We start from the raw sequence: 12,064 nt of genomic DNA, 5'->3' as shown, positions 1-12,064 counted from the left end.
ATCACAATATGATATTAATTCTTTGGACAACAATCTGATATCTGCTGATTTGACAAAGTCTGCAACAAAATGATTTAGAGTTGTTTCAATACAGGGGCCTGTGATCGATATAAGATGATATCAGTAAATTTTAGGGCTGCCCCCTGAAAGTCAGAGATTCGGAGCATCAGTCAGGGACCCCTCAGTTGACTGAGATTCCTTCAAGTCGGGCAGTTGAGGTTTTTTTTCAGTGTGTAGTGTACTTCTGGACACATTTTAGTCCACAGATTTTGCTGCAGAGTGAGTGCTCCTTGCTTTCACACTGCTCTTCGGTACAGGTAGCTGGGGACCCAGAGGCAGCTTCGCTTAAGGCCCTGACACACCAAGCTGATGGTTGACAGTTGGTTTATGCTGGGTCATCGATCAGTCCTTGTTGCTGCAGTGTGTCCCACACCGTTGGCCCTCATCAGCGCTAGTCGCCTTTTTCAACATGTTGAATCAGTGTCGGCAACCGCAGGGCCGGCTATGAATGACATTACTGTGATTGGATCTGAAGTGAGGAAAGTAAACAAAGAGCTAAAGTCAAGGGGTGTGAGACCAAAGCAAACCTTTTACATAAGGTCAGATTATTTTTTCTTTAGCCACTGAGCTCATTAGCAGAAATAGTCTGTGATGGTTTGTGTCATTGTTCACTGGCGCACAGTAAATATTCTTTCTTCACTCCACATTGAATTGTGTTGTTAATGTGCTGACTGGCTGACTAGCATCAAGACGATTCTCCGGATTCCATTTTTGAATGACACTTGCAGACTGCCGCCATCTGCTGGTGTGGAGAGTTATTTCCTCTCATGCAAGTGCAGAACTTAAATGGTGGTTAGCTGCCAGTCGAAGACTTTGAGGTGTACTTGTGCAACTTTTTGGCTGTGACATGGTGATGTGACACAGCAAGGGGCCTTTGTTGCTGCCAGTTCTCTGAAGTCGATTTGGTGCCACAGGGCATTTAGGAGCAGAGGCTTTGCCTGGTCAGGCTCCAAGATATCGTTACCTTCTGCCTTTTGCTTAAAAGTGGTGAATTTACAGCTCACAGAAACTTGATATGGTACAGTCTCTGACTTTGTTTGATACCTACTGTCAGCAAAAGACTTTGTTGCAAAATTCTGATCCATCATTAGTGCAGTTAGCTTGTTTCCGTGAATGTAACTGTCACACCTAACATCCAGCCGAACCCAATACAAACTCTCAAAGTCTATGTGGGGAAAAAAGGAATGAAATGTTGAATATTGGCACTGAACAGCTCAATCTAATCTGATCATTCTGAGTCAAGACCAGCCTCAAGTAAATATCCTCATTGTCTTTTCTTAGCTGCTTGCCATTACCTGCCTGGCGCTAGGTCTCTAGCACTGTTTGAAGGTTCAACGAGACGAAGGTGTGCTTGAATGGAAAAAATAATTGTTGGTTGCAGACCTACAATTATGCTGTGTACACTAGCTCAGTTTCTTCAATTATGTCAATCATCTCAATAAACATTGTTAAAGGAAGTGTATTTCAGAACGACTTATTCCAAAAGGAAGTCCGAGTTGTTCTAGATACACACAAAGTCAACAATAATGGGTTTCTTCAGTTATGTTTAAGTATGAATTTTATATTATTAATAGGTTCTCAGATGTGAGGATTTGCTTTGACTTCTATGATAATAAATTAAATTTGTGATTTGATATTTCAAGGAAATAATCAACATATCAATTAATGATCACTAGTTGCAGCTCTGCAAGATAAAAAGCACAGCTACCATCTGACTTCACATCAGCTGCATATGACAATGTGGGAAAAGACGGCGACTAATTTGTCCCTGTTTATTCCATCTCTGTCAACACAAGCAGCACGAAGCCTGCCGCCTCCCACACTGACAACATCACAACATATCATTAAGTGCTGTTTGCATTCACTGCTTCTCAGTGATAATTTAGGAGATCATCTCCTCGCAGCAGCTTCAGATCCGAGCGCCTGCAGAGCCGCAGCGTGGAGCTTTTTTCCCCCCTCAACAGCGTCAGATCGTTCGTCATCATTAAACTGGAGCAGGTTTCCTGCTGCCAGTCGTGGCAGCCGCCCCAGTCAGAGGGGAAGACTCGGCCACCACCACCAACATGATCAACATGCTCTCTGATTAGAGGTGACCCCCCCGCTAATGGCTCAACAACAAAAGCATCAATTTTCATGAAGCCCCTTCAATCCCCTCCAATTCTCTTAAACCCTTCAAACAGTAAATAATTGAGCCTTGTACTCAGCCGGTCTTATCTCTGCAGGGTGTTCCTCTCGTGAAGTGGCTGTTTGCACCCACACTCTTTAAAGCACCAATGGATAGGCTACACACACAATCACACACACACACCCTCCCTCCATCCTCCATCCCTTGCTCTATTAATTTCTTCCCCTCTCTCTGTATTTCTGTCATTCCTCCACACACACACACACACGCAGATAACACACACGCACATCACCCCTGGGGGTCTGCCTCCTCCCTGCTTTCATTAAATCATAAACTGCAGGCCAATCGGGGCTCTTCGTCATCATTAATCCAGATTAAACACAAATCTCCCGTTCTGACTCACACCCCTAGACACAGTTATTTAATGCTGCATCCTGTTACTCAACATAAGTCATCGTCAACAGCTATTTTGTATACGTCTGTTATTGGGACATCTTTTTATAAATATGTTTTTAACACAACTCAAGGTTTTCAGAGTCTGTTCTTCTCAACCATTTGCTCATGAATTCATCTGTCTGACGTTTGAAACAGTCGCTCCAAACCCAACTAACCAGTCTGTCCCTGCTGTCTCCCTGTATTTTCCTCCACGTCCGTCTCAATGCCAGAGAATTTTTTTTTTTAAGGACAGGAATGTATAGTGTGGGAGAGAGGGATGCCTGAATATGACTCCTCAAGTGAATGTATTTCCAGGCTGCTGCAAAGTCTCCTTGGGTGTATCAACAACAGAAATCTGCTCCATCGATTCTTTATCAGGTTGTAGCAACCTGATCGTCAAAATAAATGTTGGAGTTCTACATTTATACATTATTATGTGACAGATATGTAGGAAATGTATGTTTGGATAATGTGTGGTTATGTTTAGGCACAAAAGCCACTTGGTTATGGTTAGGAAAAGATCATGTTTTGGCTTAAAATACTGTGCCGTAATCACAGCTGGAAATGCCACTCATTCATTCATTTTCCATAACCGCTTATCCTGTTAGGGATCGCAGGGGGGCTGCAGCCTATCCCAGCTGACATTGGTCGAGAGGCAGGGTACACTCTCGACAGGTCACCAGACTATCACAGGGCTGACACATAGAGACAGACAACCATTCACATTCACATTCACACCTACGGACAATTTAGAGTCGCCAATTAACCTGCATGTCTTTGGACTGTGGGAGGAAGCCGGAGTACCCGGAGAAAACCCACGCTGACACGAAGAGAACGTGCAAACTCTGCACAGAAGCTTTGTTTCCCAGGGGGAAGGAAGAACTGAGGCACACTGATCAGTTTACAGCCTTTGCACTATTAAATGCTGTAAATTCATCAGTGTGTTCAAGTCCTTCATCCCCCCTTGGAAAGTCTCTGTACCTGAACTAAGAGGCACGTCATTTGGCCACATGCTGTTGGATGATGTGTGGAGAACCTTGTTTCAACCAGTTTTGTTGTCTATTGGTGTCGATCAGTGGTCTGCAGCCTGGCAGCCATCTTGCCCAAGTGTCACGCCAACTACCATCCCTTCCACTACCTGATGACAAAGTCAGCTAACATACTGCACATGTCATAAGAACTATGTCACTTTAGAGACGCTGATATGATAAGTATGAAACCTACAACTGTAACATATCTGTAGGTATACAGATTGAAATGCTAACATTTTCTTCTGGTGACTGAGCTGGTTTTTGGGGCTGGAGTTGGAAACTTAGAAATGTGATAACAGGCATATAGATACACATATAGATATGTAGGGCTCATCTCTCCCCTGTGTGACCCAACAAAACACTTGCAATCATTCCAAGAAACAAACTATCTGTAGATACATAAATCTAAACCCAGAGCTCTACCTGATGTGCAGCAACAAAGTGTGACACTAAAGTTGTGCAGCACACAATTTTTAACTTTAACGCCAAGGTGGAAGTAACTGTCCATATACACAACTCCACAAGTGCGCACTTAGATTCAACTACCGCTGTGCGGTGCTACTGCATACACAATAAAAATGAACAGAAATAAACAAAACAAGACAGAAAGAGTATAAAAATGGAAAACAAAACAAGAATACATTTTTTCTTTTAACAACCACCTGACATTTTTTCCCAGTTTATGGATCACCAAGAAGATTTCCCACCATTCACTGAGTTCAGCTCTTCATGAACACACTAAATCAAGCATTCACACAAACTTATAGCCTTTGAGTTGAGACTACTGATATGGTTTGTGACAAAATCAAATGGAGTGTCTCATGTGGCCAGTGTCACAGAAAAATAAGAATGCAAATAAATAATGTGCATAACGTGCAAGACGAAGTTAATGTTTTTCTTCCCTAAAGCAGATTAACAATATTTCCCTCTGACACCTGGTTTACAATGTGACAGCAGAAAACCCCCCAAAAACATCAGGAGCAGTCCACAAAACACTCAGACATGAGCATTCATATTTCACCACTGTGTAAAACCAGCAGCATCATAACTCACTGTGCCATGAACCAAAACATTAAACACTGACGCATCTGCACGTGCCAATGTACAAAAGCAGAGCAAAACAAAGAGGAGCAGAATTTAGCAGCCAAAACATCAGCTTCAGCAGCCTCACACAGCAGCTGTGATATCATGCAGCACATCAACAACTCATGACATGCGCATTAGCTCAACAAGCAGCTGGTCCTTACCTTTGAGATGTGATTCAGGTGATACATGGAGGTCCAAGAAAATTCCACTTCCGGTTTAAAATGACAACAGTTGATGCACAAACAAGCAGCCACATGTCCACAGACACAGTTATTCCTGCACAATGTAATCCTGTAGCTACGTTATCATAACGTTAGCATGTTAGCTCCATCAGCTGCAGGTGTCCTCAGGTGTGTTACTGCAGAGAAAAACAGCTGCGGTGGGCGGAGTCAGGTTAAATACCTCGCTCTGAGATCACAAGGTGCGTTTGATTTGTGTCACAGCAGGTGGGGGACCTGTGCATCATGGGCACATTTCAAGGTGCCTGCTAGAAGAAGTATTGACTTAAAGTAAAAGCAGTGTAACCATAATTACTGCACATATCATATTTTTGGGTTATTTTCAATACTTAAGTTAGTTTTAATCTGACTCTATTCCCTTGACTGCTGTAACACTGGAATTTCTCAATTATGGGATCAATAAAGGTGTATCTTATCTTATCTTATCTTATCTTGTGTTATTAAATAATGGGTACATTATTTATATTTATGTAGGCTAGGGACAGGTATGAGTGATACACAAGAGTGAGTGGATGCCTCGTGTTTAACAGTGAGGAGAAGCTGCTGTACGCCAAAGTGTGGGATGTATTTGTACTGTCTTGCCGTGTTGGTCAAAATTAAATGAAGAGGAAGAAACAAATGTAGCCCGCTTGTTACCCACAGCTCGGGAGAACTGGGGAACAGCAACAATCAAGTAAGGAGGGTTGCAGTAGCAACACCACAATATTAAAATACTCCATTACTGTACATGTAAAAGTAACTAAAGTAAAAGTACAGAAATATCAGCAATAAAATAGGATATCAAATTAGGCTACTGTCAGTGTCCTGATATATTATCATCATAATTATTATCATTAATGTACTTTAATGTTGTTGTTGGTCAAGGTGGACCTAAGTTTAACTATGTCTATGTGTCGTTTAATCTGTAACGTTTGATTGTATTTTATGAACTGATCATATGTTCTATGGGTAAAATCTTAATTTGAACAGTAACTATAACTCTTAAAGGAAGCTGCAGGATTTGTCGGCTACTGTTTGTAATCAGTGGTTAGTACTGTTGCCTCACAGCAAGAGGGTTCCTGGTTCGAAGGGGTGGGGGAACCTTTCTGTGCGGGGTTTGCATGTTCTCCCCGTGTCAGCGTGGGTTTTCTCCAGGTGCTCCAGCTTCCTCCCACAGTCCAAAGACACGCAGGTTAACTGGTGACTCTAAATTGTCCATAGGTGTGAATGTGAGTGTGAATGGTTGTCTGCCTCTATGTGTCAGCCCTGTGATAGTCTGGTGACCTGTCCAGGGTGTACCCTGCCTCTCGCCCAGTGTCAGCTGGAATAGGCTCCAACCCCCCACGACCCCTAACAGGATAAGCGGTTACAGAATATTAATAAATGAATGTTTGTAATCAGTATTACCAGCAAAAGTGAAATTGAAAGCCAGCCGCTGCTTTGTCCTCCTGGGATTTCACCTCAAAATATTTGTGTTGTTTCGGTGCTGTGGACTCAACTTTCATAGTTTGCTCTTCTGGTCCTGGACCTGGTTCCTACTTTTTCATGAAGTCCCGATCTCACCTGTGGGCTGTGCCCAGGAATGTCTCAACCACAGTAAAATAACAAGAAAATAAGAAAATACCGGGAGAGGGCAGAGTCTGCAGATAAATACACTGCAGCGCACCTCTAGCGGGTCATAAATGATGATTGAGAGGAATTATTTTGGATGAGTCTCAACATTGTATTTTAGGACAATCCCACATAGTATACCTTTAAATAAATTTAGTGAAAAGTATTATATTTCTCCCTGAAATGTTGTGAAGTAGAAGTAGTAAAGTATCATAAAATGTAAAGTCATTTTTAGTTACTACTGCAGATTAGTTACATATAAGCGTACTCTGTAGAGCTAAGACAACATCATTCTTTGGACTGCTTCTCTGTCTCCTCCTGTCCTCTCCTCTCTCACCCTTCATGTGGCCTCAAGGGAAAGACTCACTAATCATGGCCCCAATTCTGTCTTGTATCACAACCGCATCCTATTCCCTGGGATTGTGTGGCCCACAAAATCCAAAGTCTTCCTCATCATGCATGCTGGAATGTTGGTTCTGCATCACTGAGTCTCCTCAGAGAGAGGGATGAGGAGCAGAGAGGGAAAGAGGAAGAAGGGAGTGAGAGCAGGGAGAGACTCCATGGAGATCCCAGATGTTTAAGAAAGGGTGTCTGTAAGAGCACAGGGCTTATTATACACAAGCACATACAGATTAGCTCTGGGAGCAGAGGCCAAGACATCCAGGGTTTTAAAGGGACAGTTCACCCAAAAATCAAAAATACATATTTTCCCTCTGACCTGTAGTGATGTTTATCAATCTGAGTTGCAGAGTGTTGGAGATATCAGCTGTAGAGATGTCTGCCTTCTTTCCTATATAATGGAACCAGATGGCACTCAGCTTGTGGCGCTCAAAGTGCCAAAAATACATTTGAAAAACTCAACAGCAATGTCTCTTTACAGAAATCATGACCTGGTTATTCAAGATAATTCACAGACCTTGTTGTGAGCAGTTTCATGCAGGAATGGTAAATGGACTGCACTTGTATAGCACATTTCTAGTCACCCATTCACACATGCATTCACACACACATTCACACACTGATGGTTGAAGCGATCCTACAAGGTGCCACCTGCTACTCAGTAACCATTCACAAACACTCACACACTGATGGAACAGCCATCCAGAGCGGTTTGGGGTTCAGTATTAAGGATACCAAGGATACTTCAACACACGACTGGAGGAGCCAGGGATCAAACCCTTGACATTCTGGTTAGTGGACAACCCATTGTACCTCCTGAGCCACTGTCTACCGAACAACACCTATCATCTGTATCATAGCGCAGAAGGAAGCTTATACTGATAGCTCACAATTTTTGGCTAAATCGCTGTGCAGCACCTATCCACCCAAAAGATTCTCACTCTGACCTCGTCACATATTGACGTGTGGTCATGGATTTTTCACGTTGAGATACAACATGAAAGGTACCCTGGGTGCGTTGGTTGTTGACGGTCTGTGACATTTTCACAGGAAATGTACAGTTTGCATACAGTCTCTTTCAAAATAAATGCACTACATCCGTACAACACCACAAATTGATGTTTTTTTTTCCTTCAACAGTGATTAAGAATAAGAACAGGGTTTGGCTTTACAGTCTAGGGGGAAGCGAACACTGGCCTCCTGGGTGAAGGTCGGTGGTTGTTAGACCCATCCACCATCCCTCCCACCCGCCCTACTTGGACTTCCACCACCTTAACTTTTGTTGTTGCCCTGCCAGATTTCTCCCTGACACCACCGGGCATCATTGAACAATAACGGTGACCAGCTGCGTATCATGCCAACGTAAAAGGATGTCTTTTTTCATCAGTGTCTGATGCCAGTCACCGACCAAGTGCAGGATTTCAACGACTTCGGAGTGAGACCAGATCCATAACAGCGGGATGAACTACTGAGCCAGTAGTTGAGAACTATTGAAACCAATTAGTGTCATTATTTTAAGTGTACAGAGAGTCTTGTGAGCCACAGTGGATCGTTTTGTAACTTTTTATGCATGAAATACGCATATGGGTGTGAATTCATAAAAATAATATGAAAATTCTCCTAAAACTCTGTTTCTTACCATCGCTGTGACTCAGCAGTTTTCCTAACCTTTTGTATCCAGTTCATTTGTTCTCTGCACCCTCCGGTCCATGGCCAAATGTGAAGTTAATTATTCATAGAGGCGGAAGACTGAATCAGAGTTTTAAAGTTCAAACTCTTACCTGGCTAAATAATGAACGGGTGGCCCCATTTTAAAAGCACCCTGAGACAAGACAAAATCCATTTTGGGGGGCTTTTCTCCTAAATTCACCTTTCCCTGCTCTTAAGCCCTGCAGCTGACCCACCTACAATATGCACACCTCCATCCCATTTCTGTCATCACCCATGTTTTACTCTCTCCTGCCCTCCTCTTTCAACTCATCCTCTTTTCCCTTCATCTCCTCCCTGTTCAATTTCCTCCTGTAGTTTCTCCTCCTTTCTGTTTCTCCTTTCCTTCACCATCTCCTCCGTTCTTCATCTCAGTGACAGACCATTGTGCTTGGTAACATGGTCGCCTCGAGTCAAAACAACACACACAAAATGTCTCTGCTGCAGTTTGATCCACACTGATAGTCACAGCTGAAATGTCACGGGTGTAGTCTGCTGCTAACTTTCAACACATCTCATCCTCCACACTCCACGCTGGATGGAAAAAAAAAATGAGCTTAGAGTATCAATCCACTGCTGCACAGCGAAGAGCAAGCAGTGCCGTGTCAAGTTCTGGGTCTGTTACATCCAAGTATTTTCATGCAAATGATGATGTACCAAATTAGAATGGCTTAGTGGAAACTGCAGAGTTTGATAAAAAAAAGTCTTTTATATTCCCAAGAAGTATTTTTTCGCATGCTTAATGCTGAAGCAGACATCTTTATCTGCAAATGGTGATGAGTACACATTAGTGGAATTAAAATAGAAAGTTCTTCATGTTGTCTGTCGGGGGAGCTGCTGCAAATACACATAAGCCCATAAATATGCTGATAATGGAATTACATCTGCATTTCTGTACTCAGTTGGATAAACATTTATGGCCTGGAGACTTTATATGGTGCAATTATACCCTTTCAAGTAAGCTAAAGTGAAAGCCTATCCCAGCTGACATTGGGCGAGAGGCGGGGTACACCCTGGACAGGCCACCAGACTATCACAGGGCTGACACATAGAGACAGACAACCATTCACACTCACATTTACACCTACAAATAATTTAGAGTCACCAGTTAACCTGCATATCTTTGGACTGTGGGAGGAAGCTGGAGTACCTGGAGAAAACCCACGGTGACACGGGGAGAACATGCAGGCTCTGCACAGGAGGGCTCCCCCACTCTGGGGTTCAAGATCCCCCCTTCATCCCTGGGTTCAAACCAGGAACCCTCTTGCTGTGAGGGAACAACATCAACCACTGCCCCACTATGCTGCCCTGGTCTTACCAGGCTATATGCACCTTACTGTCATGCTATTTCAATCTTTTTGTAGATTGCACTCCTCCAACTTTGTATTGCAACAGCTGCACAGCAGAATGTTATCATCTGTTAAATCTTGGCTACTGAAAATTGTAGATTCTTATTGGCTGAGAGGTGTGGATTCATCTTTAGCAGTCACACATGATGTATGTGTTTGTTTACAGTCTGTGTCAGTATTAAACTCTGTAACAGAGGCTCAGCTGAAGAGTTTGGAGATAAAGGGTTATTTGTGTAAAACTGACAAACAGATGTTCAGTGAGAGCCGCACAGGTTTATTTCAAACATGTTAAATATTTGAGTCTGAGACGTCCAAATCCACTACAAAAAGAGGAGGTCTGGAAATAGCTACAGTGGATCTTATGCAGGTCTGAGGGACAACTGCAGGGGAAAGAAATGTGGCCAGACCTGCACAGAAATAAAATAACGACTCTCAGGTAAGAGAGGGAAAGAGTCAGAGATGGGGAGCTGACATGTTTGTGTATGTGTGTGACAGAGGGAGGGCCAAATGTGACGTCTTTAATCGGCCTGAGAGAAGTCACACCCAAATTACTAGGACATGCTTGAAACACGTTCAGTAAATAATGAACTATATAGAAAATCAGCATCAGTAACCCTAAAAACTCCTATAAACCAGCGTGTGTGTGATTGTTAGAGAATGGCTGTAAATCCTAATTTCTCTCAGAGGAAACACACACACACACACACACACACCAGCACTCACTGTGTGCAGGCGGTCTGGGTGTGATAGACATATTGCTAACACAACTCTGGTGTTGCATCAGTTCAGAAGGTGAGAAATCGTTTGCAATAATGTTGTGAACTTTAGACTCTTTTTAAAAATGAAAACCAGTTTTTGTGACCGACTGTAGTTTGTAGCAAGGAGTATAAGCAGGAGTGAAGGAGTAAAGCCTCTCTGCCGTTTATTTTAGTCTGCATAGGAGGAGGAGGAGGAGGAGGAGGGAGAAGAGGAGGAGGAGGAGGAGGAGAAGGAGGAGGGAGAAGAGTAGGAGGAGGGTGATGGGACGAGATGAGACATTCAGCACTGCCCCTGAGGAGGAACAGCAGAAGAGCAGGGCAGAGTGTGTGAGCATGTGTGTCACTGAATGTGTGTATAAAACATCTTATCCTAAATTTCATGCACGCTAATGACATTAATGAGACCAACTAAAACATTTAACATTAAGTGTGCACATGTGAATTTCCACATACTTATGTAGGATATTTGCACATACATGCAGGCACATGAGTGTGTGTTTGGGTGTGTGTGTGTGTAGAGAGCAGTGTAATGAATGGCCCTCACTTTACCTCAGCTTCTCTCAGCTCTGTGATTAACAAGCCCAGATATATCCCAAATTAAAGATGTGGGTTTCAACTTGAACCCCCGTGGAGCGGATCGGCACGGCACAGCCCCTCCCAGAGCCTGTGCAGCTGTTGTGGCCTGGCGATTAGAAAGCACTTTGATTTGGTCCAAAACAAACCCAGTGTGGTGAGGCTGAGCCTGAAGCAGGATACAGCTGGTCAAGACCCCCAAAATACCCATGTACAGTCATAAAACAGGGCTGCTGAGAATCCAGTACACATCTGGAGGGATGTGATCATGAAGATTCTCAGCCATCCAGGTCATGGTAATCCTGGGGGTGCTTTCAGACCTAGAGTTGTCTTGCTTTGGTCTGAATCAGGGACTAGTTTTATTACAAAGGTTTTGTTACGAACTTAGAGTTGGTTCGTGTTCTCACGGCAGCATTTTCAAGCGGACCAGATCAAATGCCTTGAGCAAGAAAGCTGCTCTTGATTGGTCAGAATTTCCATGCAGGAAAAATCCAGGAAGTAACCAAAACGTGAAAGAAGAGTACACTTGCAAGATAAATGTGACACTTTCTAATGTCACAATGGAGGGACAACTACACAGGTTGATTTTAGCGCTGCTCATCGTGGACTATATTGCTGTCATTGTTCATTTTAGTCAAACCATACAGTTTGAAAACGAGGCGCGGCTCCAACTAGAAAACAGTGTTTTGATGCATTGGATGTGCTGAATGTG

This window comes from Epinephelus lanceolatus, chromosome 1 (assembly GCF_041903045.1).
Source record: "Epinephelus lanceolatus isolate andai-2023 chromosome 1, ASM4190304v1, whole genome shotgun sequence".
Taxonomy (NCBI): domain Eukaryota; kingdom Metazoa; phylum Chordata; class Actinopteri; order Perciformes; family Serranidae; genus Epinephelus; species Epinephelus lanceolatus.
Note: the sequence above shows the minus strand (reverse complement) of the source record.